The 23,030-nt window shown below is 37.6% G+C and overlaps 1 protein-coding gene across 2 annotated transcripts in view; it reads right to left on the reverse strand.

Moving 5' to 3' along the window:
* LOC121736009 (fibroblast growth factor 10) overlaps positions 1–23,030 on the reverse strand; it is a 178,538-nt gene that overhangs the window by 148,249 nt on the left and 7,259 nt on the right. The window lies entirely within an intron of this gene.

Consider the following 23,030-nt stretch of genomic DNA (forward strand, 5'->3'; position numbering starts at 1 on the left):
ATTACATTTAGATTTTTTTTTGTTTTTTTCTAAAAAAAACCCGTAGCAAGGAACATGAAAACTGTCAACCATATCATCTTATAACGCACAAACTATAAGTACTTACTACTTATACTATGCATATAAGTATGTACTATTCTACAGTCGGTGGTAATCGCTTATGAATTAAAACTATGTACTTATTGTAGTAAACTTCAATGAAGATTTTGATGTAAGACACTTGACAAACTCTACATTAAATTGAAGTTTAGTCATCATTCAATATCTCTGTATATTTTATTGAAATAAGGGGGCAAACGAGCAAACGGGTCACCTGATGGAAAGCAACTACCGTCGCCCATGGACACTCGCAGCATCAGAAGAGCTCTCTTCAGGTGCGTTGCCGGCCCTTTAAGAGGGAAGGCCTTTTCTTGAAGGTTTGCAGGTCGTATAGGTCCGAAAATACTACTGGTGACAGTTCGTTCGATAAACATATATATTCATGCAAATAATTCATAAATATTAATTTTATTTAAAAATGGCCCCAAAACAGCCCCAAAGTTAACTTTTAAACTAACTTTCTTCCTCGCCATGTTATGATAAAATAGCTCAACTGGTAACCAAAATGATATGAATTATGATGATAAACCAAACAATACTCCTAACCTTTTATCGATAAAAACGCGTGATGATTTATATCGATGTACCCCTCACTATCTTATCGTGGGCTCATCACTATACCCTTGAAAACTCTCCCAGCACTGCACCGATTTGATATTACCGTGCGTGTGGTGCCAGTGAGAGCGACTTTTAATAACAAAAAATTTTTGGAATGAGGCAAAACAATTTTACATTTTTAGTGTACCTTTACAATTTTAATGGCACTGAACTTTTATTATTTAACGAGCTTTTGCCCGCGGCTTCGCTCGCGTTAAAAAGTATTATTATATACAAACTTTCATCTCCTATTTTAACCCCTTGGAGGTGGAATTGATCAAAATCCTTTCTTAGCGGATGCCTACGACATAACATCTACCTGCATGCCAAATTTCAGCCCGATCCGTCCAGTGGTTTGGGCTGTGCGTTGATAGATCACTATGTCAATCAGTCAGTCACCTTTGAGTTTTATATATCTAGATACTCGAGAAGATATTAAATTGATCTGTCGTCTACAATTTTTTTTATAAATTAGGGGTCAAACGAGCAAACGGGTCACTTGATGGCAAGCAACTATAGGTCTACCAGAATCTGATGGCAAAAAGTGGGAAAATAAATTGACTCTAGCACTACCGGGAATAAAACATTTTGATCTTTTTTTTTCTTATAGCGGCTGATTCTGTGTGTTAAACATGCAAATATAAAAATTTATCTAATGTTCAAGGATATTTTTTGAAAATCTGCTGTCAAAAATTGCCATCAGATTCTGGTAGACCTGTAGTTATGTACTTTTTACTATATCATAATTATATCGTATCGTCTATTGACACTTTATTAATCAAAATCGAAGTTATTTAGGCGCTAGGTGCTGTGAAAAAAAAAATAGTCAAATACACGTGTAACACCTTTTTTGCCTTCGCATCTTATATAACTGCTAAGCAAATAATTTTTATAGCCAGTATAAAAAATGAATTATTAACAACAAAGTTCACACATTACAAGGTTAATATAATGTCATAGTAAATTGATGATTCTTGTCATGATAATTTAATAAATTACCTAAACAATAAATTATCCTTGCTCTTCAGCCTACGTGAAGGTTAAATAATAATATTTAACATGACCAAGGTACGCGTACGTCTCATTTTAGATTCAAGCATAAAGCGTTCAAATATAAGACCTAACAATGCTAAATCCGACCTTTTTTAGTCAACAAGGAATCAAAGCGCAACGTAAAACCATCAGTTCAAGATGGCCCACTGCAGATCATCGTGAACTGTAGACCACGTTACCCCGTGTACAAAATGGCGATGGCTTTTAGTGGGCCAGCATGGACCATTGTGAAGAGGCACCTTTAAACTCGCTTTGTCAACCTCACAAGTTTAAGCTGGTAGAACTGTCGCGCTGACAGCTCGCTGACCGTCGGCGTTGACACGGAAATGTATGAAATATCAGCGCAGACGCAACTCGTTATTCAAAAACGCTTCATAAAATTACATACATCTCGAGTAGTCAGCACCAATGGTGCACGTGCGATCAGCGCAACACTTATTCAGCCTCATGCGAATTTAGTGTTTCTTTAATATAAAATCTACGCCCGCTAATCCGCGTCCGCTTCGCTCCTGCGCCCGCTGTCACTCAGACCGCTGCGTCTTGGCTTGATTTGATTTTAGGTCGTCGTAGCACTTACATAACAATTGGATAATAACATACACCCGTCCCGCTCAACAATACCGCAGTTGACGAGACAACGATATGCACTCTTCAGTAATTAGTAAAGTAGCAGTGCCTAAGATGTCATCTATATAAATAAAAGTGAATTTGAAATTTTGTTAGACTCGCTAAAACTCGAAACCGATTTGGCTAGTGTTGATATGTTCGGGGAAGTCCAGGGAAGGTTTATATTATGAAGGATGTATTACGAAGTTCACCGGGTCATCCAGTATTTATTAATTGTCAAAGTTCATCTATCTTATATCTTATATATAAAAATGGATTTTCAAATGTGTTAGTCGCGCTAAAACTTGAAAACGGCTGAACGGATTGGGCTGATTTTAGTCTTAAAATATTCGTAGAAGCCCAGGGAAGGTTTTAAAGTGACACGAAGTTCACCGGGACAGCTAGTCTTATATATAAAAATGGATTTTCAAATGTGTTAGTCACGCTAAAACTCGAAAACGGCTGAACGGATTGGGCTGATTTTAGTCTTAAAATCTTCGTAAAAGTCCAGGGAAGGTTTTAAAGTGACACGAAGTTCACCGGGACAGCTAGTGCGCTTATAAATAGATACGCATAATTATGGGAAAGACTTTTCTTAGCCAGGAACCTTCACAAACATTAGCTTTTGTCGTCGGCATGCGACAAATGTATTTATAAGTCACATAATACCCGCACGAAATGGCGAACGTCCCGAACATATATCACATAATATCGGTCGCACTTGTACGCCTTTTAGTTTAGTACCACGTAATATCGGTCGCACTTGTACACCTTTTAGTTTAGTACCACGTAATATCGGTCGCACTTTTTTTTTATGAAAGAAGGGGGCAAACGAGCAAACGAGTCACCTGATGGAAAGCAACTTCCGTCGCCCATGGACACTCGCAGCATCAGAAGAGCTGCAGGTGCGTTGCCGGCCTTTTAATAGGGAATAGGGAAATATGAGAGGGTAGGAAAGGGAAGGGAATAGGGGAGGGTATGGAAGGGAATAGGGTAGGGGATTGGGCCTCCGGTAAACTCACTCACTCGGCGAAACAAAGCGCAAGCGCTGTTTCACGCCGGTTTTCTGTGAGGACGTGGTATTTCTCCGGTCGAGCCGGCCCATTTGTGCCGAAGCATGGCTCTCCCACGTACAAATATACTATACCACAAATACGTATATTTGTGGCATAAACAATTTTCTTCGGATTTCCTACGCCTATGTTTGCCTGAGCGTCCGTGACCTAGTGGGGTAGACCTTTGATTACCACTCGCAGAGGGTACAAATTCGATCCCAGGTAGAGGCATGAACCAATTAGACATTTTCTGATCTCAAGCACTATCGAAGAAACTGATTTCTGGTGACGGACCTGCGTCATTTGGGAGGCTTATGGCAATCCAATACTACTCGCGATCTGTCGTCGGCTGGGTTTGACGTAACGTGACCAAAATTATGTAGATCCGCCATCTGCTTAGAAATCAACTTTTTAGAATATACATTATATTACGGACGCTCGTACTGTGCAGGAAAACATCATGAGAAAACCAGCACAAGGTTGGTCTCAGACGTGTATGCTCATTTCTCTGGACAAGGGCATATGATACTTTTTATTCCGGAAAAATGTACGGTTCTCGCGCGAGTTTTGGTGGCGGTGAGCTCAAACGCGGGTTCGAATCCCGCCGACAGAACAAAAAGTTTTCAATTTTCCCAGGTCTGGATGTGTATTAAATATGTGTATCTATATAAGTATATAAAACTCAAAGGTGACTGACTGTTTGACATAGTGATCTATCAACGCACAGCCCAAACCACTGGACGGATGGGGCTGAAATTTGGCATGCAGGTAGATATTATGACGTAGGCTTCCGCTAAGAAAGGATTTTGATAAATTCCAACCCCAAGGGGTTCAAATAGGGGATGAAAGTTTACTTCTTAACGCGAGCGAAGCCGCGGGCAAAAGCTCGTGTTGTATATTTATCGAGTTATTGAGAAAAAACTAATTTAGCGGTGAATCCGCGTCGTTCTTTTTCACCTGGCATATGAAAGACGGGCGTGAGTGTGAAGAGAGAAGGTCGATGTCTGATTTTTGGGGTTAATCGCCCTCTCAAGGGACACCTAAATTTTAATTTACTCTGAATAAATAATTTTAAAAAAAGATGATGTTGGTGAAAACGTATCTACCATCTACAACGGATGCAAATGCCTCGTTTAATTCTCTGATTGGTAGATCTATTTCTCTATAGTCTATGCAGTCTTCAACGGATGCAAATGCCTCGTTTAAGTCTCTGATTGGTAGATCTATTTCTCTATAGTCTATGCAGTCTTCAACCAACGGATATCAGTCAGGTCAGTCACCGACGGATACATCTAAATGGCCGGCTGCAGGGGTTATGAGTTATGGGCTCGTAAACTGAACGAAGTCAAATAGGTCATAGACGGGAAACTTTCCTGTGAGACCTGTCTAAAGAGCAGATAACCTACCGGTTAGAGAGACAGTGCCCTCGGCACGACCATTTAAAGCATACCGAGTGATGGGCCGGGGGATCCGTCTAACCATTCTTCTCGGTATATCAGGCCCTAAGGAATGGTATCCACCAAAAAGGATTGGACGGAGGATCAAATCTGGAGACTGCAATAAGTTCATTAAGTTCATTTCTAGAATTGTTTTTTTTTACCCCCGACCAAAAAGAGGGGAGTTATAAGTTCGACGTGTCTGTCTGTGTGTGGGTCTATCCGTGGCATAGTAGAATCCAAACTGGTGCATACTGATTTTGTTATAGTTTTTTGTTTGAAAGCAGACACGATCGAGAATTTTCGAGAGAGAAGATTCGAGAATATTCTTAGCAATAGTTCATGATCATCAGCCCGTTCAGTGCCCAAAAAAGGGGGTTTATCTATTTGAAAGCTTGTTATCAATTTACACTGATTTCATCCGTTCTTCTTTCCGTATCTTCTTTTTAGCAAAATCGGTTCAACGGTTTGGGCGCGAAGAGGTAACAGTCAGATAAAGAGACAGACAAACTTTTGGGATTATAATAAAACATAAAATTAAAAATAATAAAAGTAATATAACACATTTACTGCAAACTCTTTAAAAAAACTGTTTACAATGCAGTAGCATACAGTAGCGCGGTCAGAGGTCAGATCATAAACAATGCAATTTGACCAACTCGCTGACCGCGATCATTCGTCAAATCTGTCAGTCCCCCTCCGTCCAGACACGTGCTATGAGCACTAAGTAATATGCATAACCTGTTTATTCTGTTTATTACTGTGTCAAAATACCGATATTTTAGGTGTTAAAATATGCAATATCTTTATAAGGTAGTTGTAAACTTTTATTGATATAGTCATCAACAAAAAAAATGTTTATAAAGATACTAGCTGTCCCGGCAAACGTTTCTTTGCCATATAAAGTATTTCGCCCGTATTATTTTATTGAAGTGACTAAATAAGTATGTCACCATGGCAACGTCCATCGCCATCCCCTCGCACAAACAATGGTCGCCGTGAGTCTCGAGTTGTAATAATTTACTATTATTTATTCAACAAATGCACTTATCAATATAATAAGCACCCAGTAGCCGAATCTCAGACCCACTGAATATGCATATAAAATTTGGTTAAAATCAGTAAAGCCGTTTCGGAGGAGTGTAAAGCCGTTTCGGAGGAGTACGCGGCCTAACATTGTGACACGAGAATTTTATAAAAAAGTACTATGTGTACACACTACACATTACAACAATACAGACATTACAGTTACACAATGTTCTTGCCTGTCAACTCAACTTTGTACGTATCAGACAGCGACAAAATTGTGTGAGTATACGAGTATGATAGTATTTTATTAGCAAGTAAAGTCGGAAGTCCGCTTTCCGCTTCCGCGAGTGTAAGCCGCGCGGGTCGCGGCCTTGGCTTATTATCTCTCTGTAAATAGGACTCTACATAGTAGCAGGTCAACGACTTTGTTGCTAGAGAATTGCGCTATGTCCGCTTAAAAGATATTTTTTACATTTATTTTTATTTAAGCCTTTTTTTACTGACAAATAAAGTGATTAGCTACGTCATTTGGTCGGGTTTTGTAAATTCAATAATCGTGATAGCTATCTGCGACCAAATATCGCAAGTCCGCCATATGCCTATAAATCAACTTCTCTGATAGTTCATAGTACATACAAATGTTTGACATAAAATAAACACAGATAGAAAGACTACAGAAAAGCTTTATAATACAAATTTCTTCCAGCGCTTCTAGCTACGCAGAGTGTGATGGGAAAATATCTGATGTTTTTATCATGATGAACCAGATGTTTCAATACAGGTGTAAGTCCACTGGGTACTATACAAGATGTTAGTGTAAACACCGTTATCCTTGAAACCATCAAATGACCCCGTCAAAATGAACAACTTTTTCTATGAGAACAGTACTGGGAACTCAAAAAAATCCGTCTTCATACCCATACAAATTGCCGATCCGGGCATCCGTATGGGTATAAAAACGGCATTTTTTTTAGTTCCCAGCATTGTTCTCATAGAAAATGTTGTTCATTTTGACGGGCTCATTTGATGGTTTCAAGGATAACGGTGTTTACACTAACACACGGTATGTTTTACTTCAATAGGTCAGGTGTGAGGCCACTGGGCATTCCCAAAGGGTAATTACTCATTATTTAATTAATAATGAATGATATGTTGCTAAATATGCGAAAAATATGAACTAAACGTTAAAATATACTTTTGGTCATGGTTAATTAGATGTGTTCAGGTGTAAAGCCCTTGGGCACTATATGTATGAGTTCAATAGATCAGGTGTAAGGCCACCGGGCACTCCCAAAGGCTAATTAATAATGAACGATTTGTTTCTACATTGTAACAGTTCGGTGACTTCTATGCTGCGAAACGTGCGCAAAATATGAACTTAAAGTTATGTTTTAATCATGATGAACCAGATTTTTTGGTTCAGCAGCTCAGGTGTAAGGTCGCTGGGCAATGGTTCGTCTCTACATACTTAACAGTTCGTTGACTGTGTCGCTAAAAATGCGCAAAATGTAATATTAAAAAAATACTTTTGGTCTACTAATTACTGTGTTCAGCGGGGCTATAATGGTCGCTTTGCAGAATCATAATATGATTCATTTTTTTTTTAATCGCAAAATGGTCACACTGCTTGCAATTCATATCTAGTTCGTACTTATTTGACATTCATCAGTTTGACAATTCATTTGCTGAAATTGATTGAGAGGAATTGCTAAATGTGACCATTTTAGCCCCGAAGGTGTAAAGTCACTGTGCACTGCCAACTAGTTAAATTAAATTATAATTAAGTAATAACTTTTATATAACTATGTTGCTAATGGTGATTAAAAGATCTTTGGTCAGGGTGAACTAGGATGTTTAGTTCAATTACTCAAGAGTAAGGACTCAGATCTCAGACTCCCCAAATGCCATTAATAATATGAATGATTTGTCTCATACATAGTGGCCATTCGTCGACTTCTGTTGTAGAGTTGATAGAAGCGTACAAAACGTGAGCTACCTACTGTATTTTTGTGTGGACTGCTCACTGAAAATCTATTGTCAACTTACCACTGACCAATAACAAAAGACTATGGCTGTCCATTCATAAAGTTGTTTTATGTCTCACATAATATATTATAATGTTTAAAGTTTAAAATATGTCTGTACTCTGTGCGAACAATGCCATCTCATAAAGGTGATAAAAGTGAACTTAAGGCAAATGAATTAATAAACGAATGAATGGCAAGTTAGCCAACTCAACTGACTCGTTAAAGTGGTAAGAGTGACATCAAAACGAATGAATTAATGAACGAATGAGCGGCAAGTTAGCCAGCTCAACTGACTCATTAAAGTGGTAAGAGTGAACTCAAGACGAATGAATGAATGAACGAATGAGCGGCAAGTTAGCCAGCTCAACTGACTCATTAAAGTTGTAAAAGTGAACTTGAGAATGAATGAATGAACGAACGAATCGACTATTTCATTCACGAGCACATCTCTAGTTACAATTTACTTAGAATTTCGGTGTGACCGACCCGTTCTAGACCCTCGAAACTCAAATAAGGGCTGATTACATATTTAACTTGTGGAAACCTAAAGCTCTGTTGTTTGCGAATGTATATTTACTTAGGTTTAATTTGGAATACTCGCTAGCTAGAATATTTACTGAATAATGTATAATATTTAATTTTATTCTCTTGTATTTGTAATACAAGAGAATAAAATTAAATATACATTATCATCAGCCTATTGCCGTCCGCTATAATTAGTATTATGAATATTATAAAATAATACAAAAGTGTGTCTGCCTATCTGTCTGTCACGCTGTTACGCTTAAACAGTAGTTGTGGTCTGAATTCTGCTGCTAAATTAAGATAAAATTACGCCTAAGAAGATATTTTGAGTCCCGGAAAAGGACATAAGCTATGTCCACACTGTGCACTTTCATCTTCAATTTTCGTCATCAACTTTCATATTGGCGCATTCAATAATTGAATGCGTCAAGGAACGCAACACCAATATTGTCATTTTTGAAGTTTTGGATACGGTCAGAGGGCATGCGTCGCGGGCATGCCTCACGTTCGCTGTTGACTGACTTTCGGTTGGCTGACAGAAAAAGGCATAGTGTGGACAAAGCTATTGAATAGTTTTTACTGTGGTTACATGAAAATTATTTCTGCGTAGCCGGCCTTGTTACTATGAGTCATCATTAATATTAATTTATTATTTAATTATTATTATTATAAATGCGAAAGTGTTTCTTTTTGTGTCTATCTTGTATTTGGTCGCTGTTAAGCATTAGTGTCCTAACCCACAATTTTTTTTGTTGTTAAATTTTGAATGCAGTCTTGTTCTAAATCATCTACAGAACATAAATGCATTCATAACTCAATACGTAATTTTTGTGTGGGTTAGTACACGAATGCTTAACAGCGTCCATTTTGTAGTGTAAACACTTATATACTACTTTTTTACGAGAAAATCTTCTATTTCCGCGCGATAAATGAATTTTTGCGCAACAAAATTTCTGGACATTTAGTTAAAAGAAGAAAGTGACCTTCAGTTTCAACTGTAGGTGCAAAATACAGTCGCGAATTGTAGCACTATCGCCAACATTATCGGCTGATTAGTGGGCCAGGCGGGCTATTTACGACCGGTTAAAAATACACTGGCGACGGTATCTGATTCTAAAGTGGATACAGACGAGCCATAGACACAACTCAATGACAGCTTACGTCAAATTACTCCGCCATTCCCGTGATTTTCAAATTCAGAACGCCGTGGCCGTTTTTTTTTTTCAAAATTATGATGTGCTAAGGAATTATCTTACTTTTTAAATTTTTGATATTTACACATTGCACTAGTAACGCTGCAATAGGAAGGTAGAAAAGCAGAAGTTTTATTTTATTTTAGAATTTAAAAGGTCCAGCCAAAGGCAAAAGCAATCCAGACATCATTTTCTAGATTTCTCTCACAGACTTTCTAAAAAAAGACTCTTTTCACAATTTATTTCATTGTTGACTTTCAGAGCCTTGGAGTTACTATAATATTATTAAGAAATCGTTATCGATATGGGCTATCAAAACTTTTACAAGTTAATATTAAGTGCGTTTAACAAAAATGCCCACTGGATAAAATCTGTAACAAATATAGGGCTTATGCAATCTGAATGTCAACGTCATTATACGGGAGCCACGCGAGTCGAGAACTGTGGACAGAAGTCAGAACCCAGTTCTTGTATTTAGGCTTGACTTTCAAATAGTACGCTTTTCAAGTTCGGTTCGGTTCGGTTCGGTTGGTTTGACAATAAAATATGTTATTGTTTAACCTTTAATAAATTTAATAAGTTTAATAAATATGTTGCTGTTTAACCTTTAACTGCTTTCGCTAAAAAAGGCCAGCCGGCCAGCACAATGAAACATAAAAAAATATGAAAACAACATTTTTCAAATTAATTTGTTTTGTCTATTGAATTATTACATCTTTTAACCTAAATAAATTACAGTTTAACCTGAATGAAATTTTTTTTCTTATAAGTATTTAAAAAAGATCTGAGTGTTCGATCTTATTTAGACGACTGTTACTATAGGAGCCCTTAAATATTTTAAAACATGAACATAATATATTTCATTTCTATTCTTATATATCACTAGCTGTTGCCCGCGACTTCGTCCGCGTGGACTTCAGTTTATAGCGCGCGATGTCAACAAAATTGGTGTCAAAAGCTTTTATAAAAAAAAACCCTGGTACCCCTTAAATCAAAACAGCTGTGCAGTGTGCACATAATATTTCAATTTTTTTAATTACTCAAACTTTATATTTTATGCCAAATTTTTAAGCTTATTTAGCCCCCCAATTACACAACTTTACCCATAAACTATTTATCATTGTTAGGTTTAAGGTTACGTCACTGCATAGATAAAGTACTGATTTATTAAATAACGTAAAAAAGAAATAACAATCGAAAAAATCGAAAACCGTATGTAAGATAATACCACCTCTTATAGAAAGACTTTTGGGCAAGCGTTAGCGCAATGTAGGAGATGCACGGCGCCATCTATTATGAATTTTTGGAACTAACTTAATTTGAACAAATTTACGCATTTTCACCCCCTTACAACGCTTTTTCCAGTAAAAAAGCCTATGTCCTTTCTCAGGCTTTAGACTATCTGTATACAAAATTTCATTACAATCGGCTCGGTAGTTTTGGCGTGAAAGCGAGACAGACAGACAGACAGACAGAGATACTTTCACATTTATAATATTTGTATAGATTTAAATCATATCTTAATTTCTATCTTTCATATATAATTTCATTATTTAAATCTACACTTCTCCAGAAAATATACATTTTATGTTAACTTTGTTGCGTCGAAAATTATAATATAATATTATCTCGCGGAACGTAGGTCTGTACATTTTCCGGAATCCCAAGCAAGACCCTGGATTCTCGGACTTGTTCTCATCCGGCATGGTCACCCTCGTACCTGTACGAAACTCGAGGCGGGTTCAACGTCTCGTGCAATTAACGAACTGTTACACTTACAGATTCCGAGAATACCTTTACACTATGATATGAACCTTGCGTCGCTGGTATTAGAGGTCATGTCAGAGGCAACTGCAACTGAACGAAACGCAGCCCTTCATAAGCCATTGTTTAAAATGGCAGTTAAAATGGCAGTCATTTTTGGCTGTTGGCAATAAGCGAGCTTTTTAATAAATAGCGATTATTTTTTCGTGAAGTCACATCCATACTATACTATAATATTATAAATGCGAAAGTGTGTGTGTCTGTTACCGGTTCACGCCCAAACCGCTGAACCGATTTTGCTGAAATTTGGCATGGAGATACTTTGAGTCCCGGGAAAGGACATAGGATACTTTTTATCCCGGAAAAATGTACGGTTCCTGCGCGATAAACGAGTTTTGGCGCAACGGAGTTGCGGGCGTCATCTAGTAAAAAAATATTTCTGCCTTAGGAAGCGTATTGAAGAACATATGTAGGGACTCGGCTACATCATTGCCTGCAATTCACATAAGATGCTCCACTATCCATATTTATACTATCTGTCTTTTACCTCGCCCAAAGCACTGAACCAATTTTTCCGACTTTTTATTTTGGAAAATGTACGGTTCCCACGAGAATTTTGGCGCAACGGAGTTGCAGGAGACATCTAATAGGGGAACATGCCTCTCTACACGTTATATTTGTCCATCATGTTCGGCAACATTCTGCGAAGGCGTGTCACAAATCTCATAACTTCCGCAAAGCTTTGTGTCGTATAGGTAACAGGTTCTTTTGAAATTATGATTGGTATTTCTCGTTTTTAGAGCCTAGCTTTATCGGTCACTGACTTTGAAATAAAACTAGACTATGACCGGTTTAAATGATTCCAATCCAGTGATCCAAGCGCTGGATTGCTACTGGAACAATGTAAACGGACACTGGAATGCAATTTAGAAAGTGAATGAAAATTTTTATCAATGGATTGAATTAATGACTTCATAATTTTGTCAGAATTTTATTGTCAGAATTTCCATGAAATTCTGTGCCCAATCTCGTCATTTTGATTAAAATTCTTACGCCGGTTCTCGTCGGGTTAGTTTTCCGAACTGGTGGTAAGCATCATTGTAGTACAAACGACGTTAAAAAAGTGTATTCTAATATCCTATCTTCTGTTTTCTATTTTCTTTCTTAAATTAAAATGAATTTAAATTTTGTTAATGTCGCTAAAACTCGAGAACGGCGTAATCGATTTGTCTCGTCTTGTCGTGGAAGTACAGGAAAGGATTTAGTTATTTTATATTGAAAGAGGAAAGTGATACAAAGTTCACGTGTCATTTAGTTTTACATATAAAAATACCTTGACCATGTCGTCAATGATCAAAATCCTAAACCTCAGTGCGCCTAGCATGCGCCAACGAGAAAATTTTGTCTACATGTTTTCTCGATGTTTGATGGTTTGTCTCTTCATCGCTATTGACCCTAAGAGCGCATTTTCATTAGTCGTTAACTTGTACGGTATACAGCATACGGGGAGTCTATGACAACTAATGGCGCATTTTTTGGTTTGGCATGCGTTTCAGAAATCTCCCGCTCCTCGCACCTATCGACCAGTGAAAATGCGCCATAACATAACATACTTTTTTTCCCGTGTCGATCTGTCGTCAAAATTAGCGAACCCTAACTTGACAACACATTTTTAACGAGTTTTGTCGAGATTTTGACATTATGAGAAGAGTAGTTTTTAACTACACTCGAGAGAGATATCTCGTTGGCATGTGTTTTTGTCTCGCTGATTTAAAGATATTTTTCAATCAGGTAATTCGTCGGGCCGTTTAAAAAAGTAAAGCAAGACCTACAAAACTTTTTACCGTTCCCAAAATAACTCATAAATATTACGCATCAGATAATAATTACTGCTTATTTAAAAGAAGTTATTTCAAAAACGAAATCTCACATCAGCCTGCAGGGCGCAGGCTGTTGCTAACGAAACTCAATTTCAAGTGCACCTACTAAAATTTTAAAGGCGTGTTCCGAAATGTTACCCAGTATACTAGTCAGTGCTCACATATTAACATTACAAGCTTTTAATATTGCTATGACGCGCGCAACTCCGTAGCGCCAATATTCGTTTATAGCGCGGGAACCGTACATTTTTCCGGGACTTAAAATTATGCCATGTCTTTCCTGGGACTCAAAGTATCTCCATACCAAATTTCGGCAAAATCGGTTCAGCGGTCGGGGAGCGAAGACATACTGTCGCATATTTATAATGTTTGTATGGATGGATCTTTTCATTAGTATGTCTAGTGTTTAGACGAGCGTTCTGCCACCTGATCATGTGACCCACTTGTTAGACAATAGCCCATTTGTGACTGCCAGCTCTTTCCGAGAACCGACACTGAAACATGGCAGGTAAAGATTGAAAATTCGATTCAATTATGTAAAGATACACGTAAAGTCATCTCAGGCGCCATTTTGATTGTTTTGGGGTCGTTTCTTTTTTTATAAAATTAAGGGGCAAAAGAGCAAACGAGTCACCTGATGGAAAGCAACTTCGCCCATGGACACTCGCAACATCAGAAGAGGTGCGTTGTTGCCTTTTTAAGAGGGAATACGCTCTCTTCTTGAATGCATTCAAGAAGAGGTCGTATTGGTCCGGCTATACTGCTAGTGACAGCTTGTTTTGAAGTTAATTTTATTGATACGTAGAGATAGAGATGCAATTTTAGAGATCACGGTAATATTAATGCGAGCCGCATAGAATGTATGTGATAAATGAAAAAAAAATAGTATATTATGTCCAGTCCTAAGCTGTCAGGAACAGGAAGGCCCATAAAAAATGTCCTAGTTTTTTAACAAACATATGAAGTGGTAATTTTTCCACTGGAGACCATTAAGCCTTATTTCATATTCTAAGATATGCTGGTCTACATACCATAAAAATATTAATTAATATTCATTCTGTTAATTTTTTTAAATTTTTTATTGATTGGGCCTAAAGTGAGTCATTTATTTTGATAGTAAGAGAAAGTTTTTGACATGTCAATAATAATTACTAATATTATATGCCACAGCTGCGAATATACAATATTATACCTCAATAGCGTATTCATATTTCTGGTAATTCGCACAATTCGTACTATTTTGACATTCGTCAGTTTGACAGTTTTGGCAATTCATTTTCTGATTTGAGAGGAATTGCAATGTGACCATTTTAGCCCTGCTGATCTACCAAGTCAATGTAGTAAGTGCTTTATTTGTACAAGCCTTTTTGTAACGATGCTATGTTACCAAAATTAGGTTATACTTATTGAATTTTAAAAAATTATAATATTACTTATATATTATGTCGCGGAAAAATGTATCATGTATGTGTTCTGTATGAGATCTGCTGAACTTTTAGTGGGTAGAGGCTACGTCTCTGCGATCCACAGACGCATACTGCATTTCGACAAAACTGCATTTTCTCGTTGTATAAAAATGGTATCTGCATAAGTCGCAGACAATACGTGTTTAGTGTTTAGTGCTTAGTGTTAGCTTTAGTTTATATGTTATGTATGTTAGTCTATAAGGTATATATAGTATGGGCCAAGATGCCTGATTTAAATAAATAAATAAAATAAATAAAAAATAAGCTGATCAACTGTTTGTCTGACAATAAAGGTGGTCCGTACTTCGAATGGGTTTTAAAAAGTTGATAAGTATTGAGTTTACTGCTAAATATATATTCAAATTTTCTTTTCATCATAATCGACTCGCATAATATCGCAAAGCCTTTTATTTCATATTTTCGAAAGTTTAGTTTTTTGCGTTTTTTGTATATTAAAACATATTTTCAGCCTAAATAATAAAAATAATTTAATAGTGTTTAAAAAAGTTCCGCGTTGTTATACAAAAAAAATTTAGTTCTGTTTCAACAAACATTTTAGTGGGGCTTCGAATATAAAAATGCCGATCCAAGATAGTTCCAATAACTTTTCATTTAATATTCATTCACCGTTTCGGTTTTTTCCAAAGAAAAGTTGATTTTTATAGTCTGATAACTTTTCAATTGTATGTTCATGCGTATGACGATAAACGCAGAAATAAGCACAATGATTTTCGATACAATGCGGTAAAATTCTTCCGTAATATAAACTATCCAATATTACAAATTAGGTAAGTGTTTATGTCTGTCTGTCGCCTCTTCACGCTTAAACCACTCAACCGATTTTGATGAAATTTCAACGGAGTTGCCGACGTCATCTGGTCATTTTTAATTCTAAACTAATAAGTTTAGAATTAAAAATAAGAGACTCGATACCTCTGGATTGTTTAATCTTAGTCGTTTCAGCGTTTCAAGTTAGCGAAGTGATCATACGTGGGAGAGCCATGCTTCGGCACGAATGGGCCGGCTCGACCGGAGAAATACCACGTTCTCACAGAAAACCGGCGTGAAACAGCGCTTGCGCTGTGTTTCGCCGAGTGAGTGAGTTTACCGGAGGCCCAATCCCCTACCCTATTCCCTTTCCTACCCTCCCCTATTCCCTTCCCTTCCCATCCCTACCCTCCCCTATTACCCTATTCCCTCTTCAAAGGCCGGCAACGCACCTGCAGCTCTTCTGATGCTGCGAGTGTCCATGGGCGACGGAAGTTGCTTTCCATCAGGTGACCCGTTTGCTCGTTTGCCCCCTTATTTCATAAAAAAAAAGAAGTGAGGTGTAAATATCAAATCATTCAATCAATTTTATAAGTTGGTTTAAGAATCAACTCTCCTACTATTAACTCTACATCAACAGTTGTAGAGTTAATAGTAGAAGAGTTGATCAACATTCAGCAATTGCTAACTTTAAATGTCACAAGAACAAACCAAATCACTTGTATTACAATTGAAGACCATAGTGAAAGAATTTGGCTTACCAAATTCTTTCACTATGGTCTTCAATTGTAATACAAGTGATTATACCTCCATTTATGCAAAAAACGTCAGTTTTTTTTTTAATTATTCGGAACAACAACAGCCATCATTCTTATATCACTAACACTTGTATAGCTAATATTAATCTGTAAACTATTACATAAACATATTATATTTTAGGCATTAAAAGCTATACTAACAATAGGAAATAGGGCCAATAACCGTTGTTCACCTATTACAAACTTATAATGATAATATTAAAAACTTAATATTACAAACTTATGTAAGTGTTTTAAATTATTTTTTTACCCACTTCATCCACTCATGTCATCAGTTTATAAAAAAGTAATAAGTAATAACCCACTAATCGAACTTCGAAGGGCAATCGAAACTCGCTAACAACTCAATCCTGAACCTCTGGTATCCCAAATTATGAGCATAATTGAGATATTACGAGGAAAGTATTCTGTATCTCTACATCGGATCTCGATCTCAAATTAACGATAAAATTCTCCGATGATTTACAAAGTTGCGATTTTGATAAAATTTTAACCGACCACCCTAAAAGGAGGAGGTTATATTAAAGTAAATTTATATATTTAGAATAGTTCGAAAGCTTGCGTTTTGCGTTAAAAATCATAATATTTATTATTTAATTCAATTCCAATTTTGATAAATCTTGCAGTTCTCCCGAATTTGTATATCACTAGCTATTTGACCGAGCTTCGCTCGGTATTCGATAAGGCACAAATAAAATGACATTTTCTAAAAATTATTCCTAGCTGGAACGATTTATCGCCCCCGAAACCCCCTATATACTAAATTTTATGAAAATCGTTGGAGCCGATTCCGAGATTCTAATTATAAATATATGTACCTATATACAAGAATTGCTCGTTTAAAGATATAAGATTAAGTCGAACTATTTACAAAACCTAGTAGGTACAACAAAAGAGTATATTACTTAAATCGGACTTGTAGTTTAGACTTTAGGAAAACATACGCACGTAAATTTTTTGAAGATATAGGAATTTTAATTCAGAAAAGTAGGTAAGTTGGCTACGTGCAATGTTGAAATCGGTTTTATTTTTGTTAATATTTTCTGATTATTTACCACGTCAATTGTGATTAAACATTAGATTAGACTGTTACGCAAACCGCATTTTGTGTGAAAGTGCATAATACCGGTTAATCAATTAACAAGTTTTTAACCTTAAGTGATTTGTATTTGGGTTATCAAAACGATTGTAAATCGTGACACCTGTTATGACCAGTTATACAAATAGTTTGGAAGAAAACGAAATTTTATCCACGAAGGCCAATTTTACATCAATACTTACTAATACATGTTTTTTTTAATAAGGGGGCAAACGAGCAAACGGGTCACCTGATGGAAAGCAACTTCCGTCGCCCATGGACACTCGCAACGTCAGAAGAGGTGCAGGTGCGTTGCCGGCCTTTTAAGAGGGAATAGGGTAATAGGGGAGGGATGGGAAGAGAATAGGGAGGGGGGGGGGGGGGGGAGGGAAGGGAATATGGCAGGAGATTGGGCCTCCGGTAAACTCACTCGGCGAAACACAGCGCAAGCGCTGTTTCACGCCAGTTTTCTGTGAGAACGTGGTATAAGTCCCGGGAAAGGATATAGGATTCTTTGTGCCGGAAAAATGTACGGTTACCGCACGATAAACGAATTTTGGCGCAACATCTAGTTATTGCATAATTAGTAAATGACGCTCGCAACTCCGTTGCGGCATAAGAATACAAAAGAATATTGTAAAAAGACAATGTGATATAATATCCATGTAAGAAATTAGTAAAAGAAAAATTACATAAAAAAGGAAAGAAAAAGATAAAAATGGAAAAGATATGAATATAAAAGATAAAAAGCATGTTCATCATGTTAGGGGGAGGATAAAAAAAAACTCCGTTGCGGCAAAGTCCTATAACGCGGGAAACCGTACATTTTTCCGGGACAAAAAGTATCCTATATCCATACCCAGCGAAATCGGTTCAGCGGCATGGGCGTAAAGAGGTAACAGACAGACAGACAGAAATCTCTTTCAGCGCAGCTACTTTCACAGTGAACTCCATACACACCCAGCTAAACTATTATCACATAGTTTTACATCTTGAATAATGACATCTTAAAATGACTGGGCCAATTTTCGAGACTTAGCTACATTACAGGAATACCAAAATTAAAGAATCATCACAATTCACACAAAGTTTAACTTTAAAACTCTATTTAATACAGTTTATTCGTATTCAAAATTGGTAAACCTAAAATAAATTAAAATCCCACCAAAATCGGTCCACCGTTTTGACACGGGCCGGTTTTGCCATTGACATAAATTATCGTATTAAGTTGAGCTCAAGAGGTTATGATGCGATTTTACCAATCAAAATATTACCTGTTATACATAGCGAGATTACAAAATGCCTTGAATATTTCAAATACTCGTAGATTACTAACGGAAATTGAATATATTACTGCATTTTTTTTCAGTGACAGTGAGTCTAGACTACACTAGTAGAGGGTATAAGTTTTCTTCTTTAAGGTTGGGTTGCAACAGAGGCGTGGTTAAAGTTATGGTTATAGTTAAGGCAAATTTAACTTTAACCTTAACTTTGACCGGAGAAATTGACAGATGACAGCTGGTCCAACAAGGTTATAAATGAAAGTGGGCGGGGGCGCTGCTGGTAAAGGAGAACTGTCAAAAATGGCGTTTTTGTATGATGACGGCGTTAGTTCCTTTATTCGCCACGCGCATTTAAAACCTTGTCGAGATCTATGGTTATGGTTAAATATGGCGTCTTGATGGCGTCCATTTTTAACTTTAACGAAAGATTTGACATTTTGCATTGTAGTTAAAGTTACAGTCATAGTTAAAGTTAGTTGGTGCAACCCAACCTAAGATTATGATTCTTTCATAACTTTTATTACTTTTACATAACACAGAAATTTTCACAAACCTATCTAATAAGTAAGAACACAATGAGGTCACTGATAAAACTAATCGTAAAAAAACAGAAAGTTGTAATTTGAATTTGCAAAAATTAAATTAGAGTAAGTAATAAAAAATATGAGCAATTTGTAAGGTAATACCTAAGCGTAATTATTACTCCTGTTATTATTGCACAAATACCAATTGAAAAAGCTATAAAATTATAATTGATTGAAATATAAGGTAAAACACCTTCTAGAATAAGTTACTACTAACTTATAGCGATGAGCGTACATATTTATTTTGTTTTTAAAGCGAACAATAAATATTCTAATTTCGAAATACGAGCGCCATGTTCATTCTTGCCATTAACAATTTTTTTTTCATCAATTCGGCGGCAGCAAAAGCAATGGCTTCAAAAAGTGCAACATTAAAAAAAGTAGCTGTCAAATTTTGACAGCTACTTTTTTTTAAAACGTGCTAAGATCAGGTAAAATGTGACGTGCAGCCAAGAGCTAACTATTTTTAGTGGCGATCGGTCAGTCATTTGTCACGTTTAGTATTTCGCAACAGATGTAAATGACCGCACAGTTTTAGCTCTGCCACCCCAAATTAAGGCTAATGACTAAATTTTATCGATTTTTTTTTTGTAATTGCACCACGTAAATGGCTATTTACTAGTACAAGAGAGCGAGAATATTTTGAGGCCAGACATCTCACAACAAAATCAAGAGCTCAGTGTTTATTAAAAAAACAAAAATATTAATCCATATGTTTTTTTTTTAAAGAAGGCAGGTCGCTGTAGCCCTGACGTCACTGCGACCCATGAGGATCTATTGTGACTCCTTCGCACTAGAGTATCATCCCCAACCCAATACTGCTCATAAATTGAACGATATGGTTGGGGTTGGTTCCACGAATTTCCTCTGTGGACGAGTATTCGTGGCGACCAAGGTGCCTGTTCCTGCTCTGTAGTAGAGCAGGGCAGTCGAGGAGAAGGTGAATAGGTGTTTCATCCTCCTCCTCAGAGAATCTGCAAGTCGTTATACTACAAATACCCATTCTGTTTAGGTGTTTGTTGAGCTTGCAGTGCCCAGTTAGGCTTCTGGTAAGGATTGGTTCCTACCCAAGGTGAGCACTAATTCTGATTGTTTCTTGTTGAAGTCAGGAATTAGTGCCTTGAAGTGTTCAAGGCCAGGGGTCTCAGCCCATTGCTTCCTGTATAGTCTGTGATCCCATTCCTTGAGCACTTGCTTTGTGGTACTGGGAGTTATACCACAGACTGGTTCTGGACCATATATGAGACTCTCGGCCCCAAGCCTAGCCAGTTCGTCAGCGGTTTCATTGCCGGGGACGTTGCTGTGGCCCGGGACCCATACTAGGCGGATGTTGTTGTTCCTTTCTAGCATGTTTAACGTCTCAACTCATTCCAGAACTAATTTGGACGAGACTTCTGCGGCAGTCAGTGCTTTAAGTGCAGCTTGACTATCGGAGAAGATAAAAACGTTTTGATTAACTAGGGCCATCTCCAGGCTTTCTAGTGAACAACCGAGGATAGCGAAGACTTCAGCCTGAAACACGGTCGCAAACTCCCCCAAACAGGAGTATTTGCCTTTTGGTGGCCTGCACCCGTAGAATCCGGCTCCCGCACGGTTGTCTTTCCTTGATCCATCCGTGAACCAAACTATGTCGCTAGGGCGGACATCGATTGGGATTTTTCTTTCCCAGTCCTCCCTGGAAGGTATAAAAACCTGGTACTGTTTCGAAAAGCTATACACCTTGATCATGGCATCTGATGGCATGGCCATGATAGGTGATTCACTGAGAGACTGTTCCAGCTGTCGAAATGGGGTGGAGACCCAATTCGTCCTACCCGCCGTCCTGGCCCTGAGAGCCACCTTTATCCATATCCATACGTTAGTATAAATGCGAAAGTGTGTCTGTCTGTCTTCTTTCGTCTGTCTGTTACTTTTTCAGGGCTAAATCGCGGTCCCGGTTTTGCTGGGTATGGAGATACCAAAGTCTCGAGTTCCGGGGAAAAGATATAAAATATCGACGTGGGAGAGCCATGCTTCGGTGCGAATGGGCCGGCTCCACCGGAGAAATACCACGTTCTCACAGAAAACCGGCGTGAAACAGCGCTTGCGCTGTGTTTCGCCGAGTCAGTGAGTTTACCGGAGGCCCAATCCCCTACCCTATCCTCCCCTATTCCCTTCCCTTCCCATCCCTACCCTCCCCTATTACCCTATTCCCTCCTAATTTTTTTGCAATTTTTTTATTTTATAAAAAAATATGCTGCGAAAATATAAGGTTGTTCCCACGCGATAACGAATTTTTTTTTATGAAATAAGGGGGCAAACGAGCAAACGGGTCACCTATTGGAAAGCAACTTCCGTCGCCCATGGACACTCGCAGCATCAGAAGAGCTGCAGGTGCGTTGCCGGCCTTTTAAGAGGGAGTAGGGTAATAGGGGAGGGGGGGAAAGGGAAGGGAAGAGAATAGGGGAGGATAGGGAAGGGAATTGGGCCTCCGGTAAACTCACTCACTCGGCGAAACACAGCGCAAGCGCTGTTTCACGCCGGTTTTCTGTGAGAACGTGGTATTTCTCCGGTCGAGCCGGCCCATTCGTGCCGAAGCATGGCTCTCCCACGTGTATTTTGGCGCGATAGAGTTGCGAGTTGTAGAGCATCCAGTATGATTTGAAATTTAATTATTTGCAATACCGTACATGCTTAGACTCCAAAGTAATCTTACCCTTTTAGGGCAGTCCATAAATCACAAAGATCCATTTAACTAATACATTTTAAGGCAAAATATGGCAACCACAAACACCAGTTTAGTGCATAACTAATGAGTTGGTATGAATGATGACAGACTATATTTGATACAAAACTAAGCCATTGATACTTAAACGGTTTATAAATTAGAAGTCACTAAATTATTAACATATCTAATATATTAAAAATGGATTTTCAATTGTGTTAGTAACGCTAAAACTCGAAAACGGCTGAACGGATTGGGCTAATTTTAGTCTTAAAATATGCGTAGAAGTCCAGGGAAGGTTTTAAATGACACGAAGTTCACCGGGACAGCTAGTTATTATATAAATAAATTCAAAACTATGTTTAGGTCAGGTTAGTTATCTCGAAGAAAATAAGATAAAACTTGAGCCTTACACTTCACCGAAGGTTAGGTAGACCTTTAGAACTAGATACCTCTTAAAGTAACAGCGACCGAAACTAATAGGGGTCACAAACAGGAGAACTGACAGCTTTTACAAAATGAGGAAAGTCTGGTGTCGCTGGCTCTTGGGTCACTAGTTTTTAGGGTTCCGTACCCAAAGGGTAAAAACGGGACCCTATTACTGAGACTCTGATGTCTGTCCGTCTGTCTGTCCGTCTATCTGTCTGTCTCCAGGCTGTAACTCAAGAACGATAATAGCTAGAGAGTTGAAATTTTCACAGATTATGTACATTTGTTGCCGCTGTAACAACAAATAGGTACTAAAAACAAAATAAAAATAATATTTAAGGTGGGCTCCCATACAACAAACGTAATTTTTTGCACTATATCAAAAATGGCAACAGGTAGGTTTTTCTCAAAGTACTTATATGTGTACTATAATATTTAATAACAATATTAAAATAAAATAAAAAATAAAACACAATTTCGGCCTAATTTTGCTCTATAATGGTACGGAAGTCGGAACCCTATGTGCGCGAGTCCGACTCACACTTGGCCGATTATTTTAATTTCAAGTCATAATTAAAAAGTCCTTTCCCTTGACAAGCCACTTAACTTATCTCTTTGCATTACCACAAAAAACAT

This window comes from Aricia agestis, chromosome 18 (genome assembly GCF_905147365.1).
Source record: "Aricia agestis chromosome 18, ilAriAges1.1, whole genome shotgun sequence".
In the NCBI taxonomy this organism is placed as follows: Eukaryota; Metazoa; Arthropoda; class Insecta; order Lepidoptera; family Lycaenidae; genus Aricia; species Aricia agestis.